Source organism: Monodelphis domestica, chromosome 1 (assembly GCF_027887165.1).
Source record: "Monodelphis domestica isolate mMonDom1 chromosome 1, mMonDom1.pri, whole genome shotgun sequence".
Classification (NCBI taxonomy): domain Eukaryota; kingdom Metazoa; phylum Chordata; class Mammalia; order Didelphimorphia; family Didelphidae; genus Monodelphis; species Monodelphis domestica.
The window spans coordinates 572,894,609-572,906,740 of NC_077227.1; positions in this window are offsets into that span (position 1 = coordinate 572,894,609).

Genomic DNA, 12,132 nt, shown 5'->3' on the forward strand with positions numbered 1-12,132 from the left:
TTTTATTTAAAAACATTATTCCAGGATGGGTTACATAGGTTTCACTAGAACGTCAAAAGGGTCCGTGACATTGAAAGATTGAGAACTTTTGTGTAAAATGAAGGGTTTTCACTAGTCAAGGACCTAAGTTAGAATTTGAGAATTGGAAGGATTCACTAATCTCCATCTCATTTGATAGTTGAGGAAAGTGAGATATATACAAAGGCAAAGTACAGCTACCTAGGGGCAGAATCATGATGAAAACTCAAGACTTTGTCTAGAGGGCTGGAAAAAAGCATTCCAATTCTAAAAGCCTGATCTAAAACCTACATTTGCCCCTGAAACTGGTGGTCCACTGACAAATCCAGAGGGTAGTATATGGCTCCCTGAAGGGCCATTAGAGTACCTTACTTGCCACCATAACTTTTTTTTTTCACTGCAATAGCACAGTGGAGAGAGCATAGGGCTTGAAGTCAGGAAGACTGAGCTTCCTGAGTTCAAATACAACTTCAGACACTTCCTGGCTATGTGACCCTAGGCAAGTCACTTATCTCTGTTTGCTTTACTTTTCTCATCTGTAAAATGAGCTGGAGAAAGCAATGACCATTATCTCAGCCAAGAAAATCCTAAATGGGGTCTCAAAGAGTGGACACAACAATTCATGGAAATGGATTCATTTATTCATTCATATGCTACTTTTTGATTGAATATGCCAGGCACTGCTTGGGGACAAAATAGCCACAATAACAATCCAAATTTCTATATTGTTTTAAAGTTTACAAATCACTTTGCTCACAACTATTCTATGAGGCAAGTTGTTCAATTAGGTAGTAGAAAGAATGAGTTAGAATCCAAGCTCAGTTACTTATTGGGGATGTTACCATGGGCAAGTTCCTCAAATCTATCTGAAAAATGAAGAGATTGGATTATAAAACTTCTAAAGTCCCTTCCAGCTCTATATCTTTGGTCCTATAATCCCATTTTATAGGTAAAGTAACTGGGGCTCAGAAGATGAAGTCCCATGATCATTTTTTTTTAAACCCTTACCTTCCATCTTAGAATCAAAATACTGTGTATTGGTTCTAAGGCAGAAGAGTGGTGAGGGCTAGGCAATAGGGGCTAAGTGACTTGCCCAGGGTCACAAAGCTAGGAAGTGTCTGAGTCCTGATTTGAACCTAGGACCTCCCATCTCTAGGCCTGGCTCTCAATCCACTGAGTTACCTAGCTGCCCCCCCCCTCCCACACACACACACACATGATCATTTTCAATAGTGTTAGAGAGGAGGCAGCTCAGTGGCTCAGTGAATAGAGCTCTGGACCTTCCTGGCCTCAGACACTTATTAGCTGTGTGACTTTGGATAAGTCACTTAACCTTTGTTTGCCTTAGTCTACTGGAGCAGGAAATAGCAAGTCACTCCAGTATCTTTGCCAAGAAAAAAATCCCATGGACAATATGGTGTATGGGATCACAAAGAGTTGAGCATGACTGAATGAATGAGAATAACAAAAATGTGTTGTCAGAAACTGAATCCATGACTCTAGCCTCCAACTCTACACCACAATAGAGATAATTCTCAGGAACAAAAAAAAAAAAACAAAAAAAAAAGCAAAGATGGGGCACACATTGGTTTTCACTGGTTAGTGACCCAGTAGCCACTTTCAGTGATTCTGTCTCCCCTACTTTGGCACTACTGGTCAGAGCTTCCACCAGGCACCTGTGGTGCAAATGAATGGCCAATACCCCACAGCACCCCCAACTTCCCCAAAATGTCAGAAATCAAAAGCTTTTCTCCCACCTCTGCAATTTCACATAACAGGAAAGAGTTTCCAAACCTGGGCATAACAGAGACCAGAAAGTTGGCTAACCCCCAGTCCTTGGGTAAACACTCTGTCACTGTTATTCAGGTGAGAATATTGCTCTGCTCTAGTTCTGGTGAGGAGAAGAGCTTGACTGAAAAGTCCAAGGAAAGGCAGAACTTAAAACAGAATGCCTGTAAGAGAAAAAAAAAAAAGCTCCAGAGGCTCCCTTTGCTCTCTGTTAATTGCAATATAAGCAGCCTATTTTCCCACACCAATACAGGGACTTCATGGCTAGCTAGCCTTTCCACTTTGGGAAAGAAAAGGAAACGTTGGCATGAGCATGTCCTCTGGCTTGCCCGCCATTGTCTTTTGCTCTTGCTCCATGTAGACCAGAACCCCAGGAGGAATTACCCTTCAAAGAAGCTGAGTCACTGATCTTCAGTAAGTAGGTTACATCCGGTCTGTTAGAGGGTTTAGATCATCTGGGTATTGTGTGTAAATGCAATGTTTTGTGGAAACTTTGTGGTTGAAAAGAACTGTAAACATATTTTGCTGAATCTGAATGAGCACAAACAGCTATTGTGACTTCCAGTTCGTGCTTGAAGGGGCACTTTAGCTTCTAACTTTTGCAGAGGCTGCTGGGACAATTCAACTGAAATCCATTTTTGTTTTGTTCTTCAGTTCTGGAGAACTGAGACCTTAATAAAAAGGAATAGGTGAGTTAGACCAAGGGTGGAAAAGATGGTAGCCCAGAAGTCTCCCACCATCACTGTATCAAACTGGGCATGATGCCAGCCTTTTCACTTCAAAGAACAAGTTGAACATTTTTTGTTTGCCATTCAAAGCTCTTCACTATCCAACAACTCTGCCCCAACTTTTCAGCCTTATCTCTTATTACTCCCTCTATATACTACCTATGCTCTGGACATGAACTAGCCCTTTGTCTGAACACTCTTGCCTTGGTGTAGACTATTCCCTAGGGTTAGAGGATTTTCACTCCCCCTTTTTTCTTGTAGAACTCTAATCTGTCCCTTACATTTAAAAAAACTCTTATCTTCCCTTCTTAGAATCAATACTGAAGTATAGGTTAGAAGGAGCAATAAGGTCCAGGCAATTGAAGTTAAGTGACTTGCCCAGGGTCACACAGCTAGGAAGTATGTAAAGTTACATTTGAACCCAGGACCTCCCATCTCTGAGTCCAACTCAATCCACCAAACTACCTATCTGCTCCTGTCCTTTAAATTTTAAATCATATGTCATCCTCAGGAAATTTTCCCTGATCCCTCCCAATTAGCAACATTTTTTCTCTCCTTAACATCACAAAACAACTCAATTCAAACTTCTTGTTGTCATTCTACCTTTGTGCCTTTGTGACATCATGGGGTGATGTCTTGACTTGCCCATGAATTGTAGCATGTTTGTAATATCTATCACAGAATCATAAATTTAGAGCTGGAAGCCCAGCACTCTGATTTTTCCTGCTGAGGAAGCTGAGATACACAAAGGTTAAGGGACTTGCTCTGTCACACTGGTTGAAAGTCCCATCTTGCGGATCCCATGTCCCAGGGTCCTCTCCTCTATATATGATCCCTTTCTGAGACTGCGTACCCCCAGAGGGCAGGAAAATCACCATATCTTATCTTGGTGCTTTGTTTCCAGTGTCTAGCGCATTGTACTGTACCTTGTACAGGCTTAACAAATGCCTCTTAAGCTCCACGGAATTAAAATGTTTGAGGTGGGAGGATCTAGATGAAGAGATACACAAATAGGGAGAGACCAGGAAGGATTCTGGTAGAGCAGGTGTATGAGGCATTGCACAAATGGTAATAGGAGATACTTATTGGCTTATTAATTATAGGATGCCCCATTGATTTTGTCTCTGGGTGTGGGAGTAGGAAATAGCCATTTAAATAAACAGACCCTATTAAATAATTAAACCCAACAAGCAACATCATCATAGGAACACATGTATCAATGAGCCACAGCCTCATGAATATCAACACTACTGGGCCAGGAAGAACTGACTCACAAGGCTATTGTGAATGAAGGAGGTCGCTGAGTTTTGAAGTCTTGACCAGACCTCCAGCCTGGGATCCCCCTCCCCCAAATAATACACCAAAATAAGCTGCTCAGATCACCAGCATAAGAGTTGCCTCTGCTGTTGGCCTTTTTGCAGTATTTAATTATATTTGAGGGGATTCAAAATCATAGCCCTTTAGAGCTGGAAAGGGTCATAGAGGCCACCCAGGTGTACCAGGACCTTAATAAGAGTCCTTTCTAAAACATACCCAACAACAGGTCACCCTGTCTTTGCAGGCCAATTCCCTGACTCCCAAAGTAGATCCTAAATCATAGGATATTAGAGCTATAAAGAACAACAAGCATTTTTTAAGCACCTACTATATGGCGGGTGTTGAGTTAGGCAATGAGGCTACAAAGATAAAAATGAAATGGCCCCTGCTCTCAAGTAGCTCACATTTTGTAGGGCATCATTGGTGAACCTTTTAGAGATTGCATGCCCAAACAGCATACTTGAGCCACCTGTGAGGCCCCTCCCCCACCACTACCCCAGAGAGTGGAGGGAGGAAATACTTGCATTGGGCTGCTGGTTGGAGGGGTGGTGCATGGGGAAAATGTCTTCGGGGGCCATAGAGAGTGGAAACATAGCAGACCCCATCCAGCCCATTGAGGTATGTGTATCATGTCCTCACCAATACAGCTTCAGGACACAACATTATCAACATGCATGCATACAAGCATATACAAAATAAATATTCATAAAGTAGAAGACAAGATAATTTCTGGAGGCACTAGCAACTGGAGGACCAGGAAAGACCTTATTTATGTAGGAGGTGGTATCGGAGCTGAGCATCAAAGGGAAGAGAAGAGAAGAGAAGGCTTGGAGGTAGGAGAGACACAAAGGATCATAGATTGAGAGCTGGAAGGAACCTCAGAGTTTATCAAGTCCAACCTTCTCATTTTTCAGATGAAGTTAACTAACTTGTCCTGGATCACACATGTGGTTGGTATCTGAAGGGAGACTTGAACCCAGGACTTCTTAACTTCCAATCCAATGTTTTATCCTTCCATATTGAACTTGAGGTATTTTCACTTGATCTGAAGGAAGTTTTGGAAACTCTTTTAGACTCAACTCAAGTCCCACCTTCTATAAAAGGATTTTTTCAGGGCTCCGGAGGAATGGGAGGGGAGGTAGGTTACTCTTCTCTAATGCTATTGGCTTGAAGCCCCATTTTCAGATGCTAGTGACAAGTACCCCAGTTTCATTGAACCACTTAACAATCAGCTAATGATGTGGGAGGCAGGCAACTAGGTGGCTCAGTGGATTGAAAGCTGGGCTCAGAGACAGGAGATCCTGGGTTCAAATTTGACCTCAGACACTTTCTAGCTGTGTGACCCTGGGAAAATCACTTAATTCCCATGGCCTAGCCCTTACCCCTCTTCTGCCTTGGAACTGACACACAGTATTGATTCTAAGATGGAAGGTAAGGGTTAAAATAAAACAATTAGCCAGATTTGACAGAGACATTAATTTTGAGAATATTCTTCTTCTTTCCCTCCAAGCACCTGGGGATATACTCTCCCTTTTCCTACCTTGGTGTCTGGGGAGAATGTACTACAGTTCTTCCATAACAATGGTCCCACCAAGTTCATGCCCAGTGCAGCATGACTATGGGATGGGGCTTTCTCTCAGCTATCCTGGTCTGTCTGGGAACTGGAAGTCATTCCCAAACATTGCTCCTTGCTCTTCAGGGCATGGATACTTGGGCTGGCTGCAAGAACCTTGGAAGAATTTTTGGGATTATTTTAAAATCCAGCTTCCTCTTTTAATAGAAACAGAAACTGAAGTCTAGCGAAACCAGAGTAGGGGGTCAGAGTTGGGATTTGAATTAAGGTCACTTGCCTGCAGATCTTAAAATATTTCTATTGTATTGCATATGAAAAAAGCATTGGGTGAGAATGACCTTAGTCAGGATGCCTTTACTATCTCCTTGTTTCTCTTTCTCTTTCTGTTTCCATGCTGCCAGTTGACCTTGATTCCTTCCATTAGGCCATTGGCCATGGAATTTAAGCTCAATAAATGTAGGCAGGAACTGTCAGATTTTTGTCTTCAACTCCCCAGGGCTTAACATAGAAGAGGCATATAGTAGGTGCTTAATATTTATTCATATGCATTGTTGATGGCCCATTTCTGGTTCCTATGTTTCAGTTAACTAGGATTGAAGTCCATATTCTCTGTGTGAAGGGCAGCTACATAGCTCAGTGGATAGTGAGCCAGGCCTGGAGATGGGAGGTTGTGGGTTCAAATATGGCCTCAGATACTTCCTAGCTATGTGACCCTGGGTAAGCCATTTTCCTTCATTTGCCTTCCTCTTACCTCTCTTCTGCCTTGGAAACAATTCGCGGTATTGATTATAAGATGGAAGTTAAGGTTTGTCAACATGGAATCTAGAAACCCCAAGCTTGTAGCCTAATAAGATCTGATGAACCCCAAGTTTTGGGACTAAGTGACTCTTTAGCGCAGTGGGCAGTGTGTCAGTCTCCTAAACTGAAGGTCCTGAGTTCAATCCCTGAAAGGGGGATGTGGTACAATGGGGAAGCTTCTAGTCACTTAGCTTATGCTTAGTCCCACCTAACTAGAATTGTTATTTACCTCTGGGTCCATGAGTCAGTCTGAAACTGCTAGCCAGAGATTCCCATCAGGGTGGGTTCTCACAGGAATGGTGAACAAGTACAAAAACTTTGGGGTCTCCAATTTACAAGCTAGTCCTAAAACTTGGGGTTCATCAGATCTCATTAGGCTACAAGCTTGGGGTTTTTAGATTCCATGTTAACAGATTTAAAAAACAAAAATAGTCTATGTGTATTAGTTAAGAGAAAAAAAGCAACAAGATAGTATTATACTTGAATACAATGATTTATTTTTGATCCCCTCATGGTTCTCAAGTCTAAAGAAATGGGACTTGTTTTTATTTAGTGTTGCTCTGAACTGGACCAACCAGGATCAGTCTTTTATTGGTGGTGCATCGTCTGTATATTCTTACCTTGTCAGTGCTTGCAGATTGGATCTACCCAGTTTACCAGAGGTCTTCTGCTTCTTTTAAGATTTCTTGTGGATAACACTATAGCATTCAGATGATCCTTCTGTCCTCCCTGACTCTCTTTTTAAAAATCCCAACCAACCCTCACCCTCTTAGTTTAGATCCTAAAACAAAAGAGTAGTGAGGGCTAGGCAATCAGGGTTAAGTGACTTGTCCAGGGTCACACCTCTTGATATATGACTGGCCCATATTTTCTGGGCATCTATGTTCTCAAGGATACCTTTTAATCATTTCTTAAAAACAGATTATTGTTGGTAAAAGATTTCAGTCTACTTACACCTAGTGCAATCTTCCCTAGGGAGGAAAATAAGGGCACTCATTCATTTTTTTACTTTTTTGCCTTTTGGGTCACATGCAATTCAACTTCTTCTTACATGATAATGTTCCATTAGCAGGGTTGGGAGAATATTGGCTTCTGCTGCTAGCAGTTTTAAGACAGGGGCAGATAGAAGAAGGAAATGCTCACTCAAAAACCCTGTGAGATAGGTGCTATTATGATCCCCACTTACATATGAAGAAATTTTTCAGGTCACACAGGTAGTAAATATGAGAATTTGTAAATGCAGATTTGAACTCAAGTCTTCCCCACTCCACTCAACATTCTATCCATTGTACTCTCTAATAACTTGAAATAAAAATACTTTAAAAACAATGGCATGAGAGGTAGCTAGGTGGTTCAATGGATAGTCAGGTCTGGAGATGCGAAGTCCTGGGTTCAAATTTTGCCTCAGACATTTTCCTGGGGAAGTCACTTAATCCCAAATGCCTAACCCTTCCTTACAACTCTTCTGCCTTGGAATCAATACTTAGTATGATTCTAAGATGAAAGGTAATGTTTTGTTTTGTTTTGATTATTTTATTTTATTTTATTTTTTCCCCATGGTTACAGGGCTCTCATGTTGTCTCCCTCCCTTCTTCTCTCCCCACTCCCAGAGTTGACAAACAATTCCATTGGGTTATACATGTATTATCACTGAAAACCTATTTCCATATTATTCATTTTTGTAATAGAGTAACCTTTTAAAACCAAATACTCATATAAACAAGTGATAAATCATATGCTTTTCTTCTGCATTTCTACTCCAACAGTTCTTTCTCTAAATGAGAATAGTATTTTTTTCCCATAAGTCCCTCAGAATTGTCCTGGATCATTGCATTGCTATAGTAGCAAAGTCTATTACATTTGATTGTTTCATGATGTTTCAGTTACTATGTATAATGTTCTCCTGGTTCTGTTTATTTTACTCTGCATCAGTTCATGCAGATCTTTCCAGTTTTTTTTTAATCATCTGGTTCATCATTATTTATATCACAATAATATTCCATCACCATCATAAACCAAAATTTGTTCAGCCAATCCCCAATTGAGGGACATCCCCTCATTTTTGCTACCACAAAAAGCACAGCTATAAATATTTTTATACAAATAGGTCCATCCTAATTTTTTTTATCTCTTTGGGGTACATACCTCTGGGATCAAAGGGTATTCATTCTTTTAAAGCCTTTTGGGTACAGTTCCAAATTGCCTTCCAGAATGGTTGGATCAATTCACAATTCCACCAGCAATGCATTAATGTCTCAATTTTGCCACATCCCCTCCAGCATTTATTATTTTCCTTTATTGTCATATTGGCCAAAGGGTTTTTTAAAAATGGAGTGACTACTCATTCTTCCATTTGAAAAGGGAAGATTAAACAAAACCAATAAGAAGGATGTTATGAAGGCAACATGAAGTCTTTGTTCATTGGAAATCTGGATGATTCAATGTCTATCCCAGAGGTGTGGGTAATAGTCTAAGGCTAAATCTGGATCATTTCACCTTACCAATTATTCTTATTTTGCACGTCCTGGAGATAAAGAAAATATCTTGAGGCAATGAGTCTCAGCTACATGATACAGTGGACAGGGGGCTGGCCTGGGGTCAGGAAGACCTATATTTATGAGTTCAAATCTGGCTTCAGATACTGGCTATGTGACCCTGGGCAAGTCTGTTAACCATTTGCCTCAGTTTCCTTATCTATCAAATGAACTAGAAAAGGAAATAGCATAGCACACCAGTATCTTTGCCAAGAAAACCACAAATAGGGTCATGGACTGGAGCTGAAAAACAACAAAAGACTAGGCTTCAAAATTTGTTCTAAACACCAACCCCAGGCAGGTTATTGTGTGACCCCAGGCAGGTTATTCAATCTCATTGAATTTTAGTAGTATCTTCGTCTGTGAAATGGGGATAATAATTGCACTAATCTTAAAGGGTTAATGTGAGGATCAAGTGAGAGAATGTATATAAAGTGCTTTCTAAATATGAAAATGATATATCAATGTGAGATATTCTTCATATCCCTAGAGATCAACCTGGAATCAATTCTCTGTCATTTGACCAAGGGGTAGACTAGCTCCAGAGAGCAAGATTGTTTTTTCTCTCTTTTTCTCTATTTCTGTCTCTGTCTCCTTTTTATTTATTTATTTTTTTATCTTTGAATCCCAAGCACAGTGCCTGGCACATAATAAGTACTTTATAAATGTTTATTGATCAATTAGTAGCTAATAATATAGATAACATTTATATAGCGCCTTAAGGCTTATAAAACACTTCTTGTGTCATTTGCTTCTCATAGCTTCTCTGTGAGGCAGGTTGCTGTTTTATCTCATTTTACAGACAGTGACTGAAGCTAAAAGCAGTAAAATGACTTGTTTCAGGGTCGCCCCGCTAGTATGTGTATGGGGAGTGGGGGTGGAACACAGATTTTAACTCAGTTCTGCCTTTCTCCAAATCTAACGCTATCCACTTTGCCAAGTTGTCTCTATTAATTTAATGATATTGCCTCCATGACACTTCCTCTGTGGTCTTATTCTATGGCAATTTTACCTTCTCCATGATTTTTATTTTTACTGTCTCTGCAACCCCTTAGACTTCCATGTGCCCCCCTAACACCTCCCCTGCCCCAGTAGCAGCACGATTGAGGGAAGGGAGTGGGTTTGCATAGTGTTGGTTGAGCCATGGCTTCAGGAGACCTGGGTTTGAATTCTTCTCAGTCACTCATTAGGTGTGAGACCCCAGGCAAATGAAGTCCCCTCTCTGAGAATCAGTTTCATCTTATGTAAGATGCAAATGATAACACGTGTGCACACTTGTATTACCTGCTTTGCAGGGTTGGGGTGAGGAAAGTGCTTTGCAAACCTAAAGAAATAGGAGTTATTATTATTCAGTGTTTCTTTGAAGTGGCCTAGAAAGGGTCAGCCCAAGGCAAAATTGTGATAGAATGATTGTTTGCCTCCCGTACCCTTTCCCCCTCTTCCTTGGTGTATATTGGCCTCAGGTGTCCAATGTCTTCATGAGTGGCCTTGCCTTCCTCTAGTGGGAAAGATGTATTTTCAGTCACTTCCTTCCCTGAATTGAGATCAAAGTGGTATCTATTGAGTGTTACAATATCAAATCTCAGTTGCTCCTGTGGAACCAAACACTTTGTGCCCCATACCACTCCCACCCTCAGAGAGGTTGAATGAATGAATTATTCACTTATTCATTTTGGCCAGAAAAGAACATCATTTTTATAAGCCATAATAATCATAAGATTTGGCAATGCCAGCCCTATGTTCTGAGAGCCTGCTTGAAATTTCCCTACAAGTCACCTGGGTTCTCTTGCCTACCTTCCATCTCCTTTATTTGCCTCCTTTTCTCATGTTTTAGAATGAACATAGTGGTGGATGTCCTCTCACCTCCCTGCAGCTTTGAAGGAAATTGAGAGAGCTTATAGCAGTGATGGCAAACCTTTTAGAGACCAAGAGCCCAAATTACAACCCACATGATTCTTGTGAGCCTCCCCCCTTTCTCCAGACAGGGGAGGGGGGAAGTGTTCCCATTGGGTTGCTGGGCAGAGGAGTGGGTGATGTCCTTAGGCATGGTGGAGAAAGGGAGGGGAGCAGCACCCTCTGGCACATGTGCCAGAGGTTTGCCAACCTGGGCTTATAGAATAATGAATGTCTGTAGAACATTCTACACAAAAAGTATCATTTACAAAGGGTTTTAAATTTTGTAAAGTACTTTGAATATGTTATCTCTTTTCAGATTCACAGCAAACTCAGTGAGGTAGAGACCTACATAAAAACAGATATTTTCATTCCTATTGTATAGACAAGAAAATTGAGTCAGAGAGAGATAAAATTATTTCCCCATGGTCACTCAGTTGGTATCACAGTCTCACTTTAAACCAAAGGTTTCTGGCAACTGTCTGCTGATTGGTCTTTTTGCATCATCTCTCATTGTTCTACTCTATCCTCAACACAACTGTCAAAAGTGATCTTTCTAAAGTACAGTTCTATGTAGTTACAGATTTAATACTTGAAGAATAACTTGTGGATGTTCACCTCCAGAGAATGAACTGAGAAGTGGAAATATGAAAAATATAATTTAATTGCCAGATGTTGCCATAACTGGTATGAGGAGAAAAGGGAAGGACTGAATGAAAAATAAATAAAAATGTGCAATTCTGACCATATTGTCCTCCTAACCCAAATGGTTCCCTAAAGGATCAAACAAAATCCTTGGTATTCAAGGCCTTTCAAAACCTGTTTCTCTCCTACCTTTCTGGTCTTCTTACAAATGACTATTTGTCTATATACTCTGTGATACAGTGACAGACCTCTTTGCTGTTACTCAAAGAAGATACTCCATATCATGACTCTGGTTGATTCTGACTCTGGCTTTCCTCCATGCCTAAAATGTCCTCCTTCCTCATTTCTGCTTCCTAGATTCCCTAGCTTCTGTCAAGGCACAGCTAAAATGCAGTCTTCTCCAGGAAACCCTTCTCAATCACTCTAAATTCTAGTGCCTTCCCTCTGTTGATTATTCCCTATTTATCCTGAAGATGTCTTGTTCATCCATTGTTGTTTGCATGTTGTCTGCTATATTAATTACACTGTGAGTTCCTGGAGAGTAGAGATTGTCTTTTGCCTTTTCTTTTATCTTCAATACTTATTATGGTGCCTGATAAATAGTAGTCTCTTAAATATGCTAATTGAATGACTTTAATTTCAATACTCTATCCACTTTACCAGATTGCCTCTGAGCAGTCCCAGCTTCAAGTTCTATGACACCTCCCCAAGAGAGTAGAGCGAACTTGGGAAAGTACATAATTTGGGCTCAGAAGACCAAGTTCTGTTACCTTTCACCCACATCTTTTTGGGAAAAGCACTTCTCTTCTCAGAGATTCATTTTCTTCCTTTGTAAAAT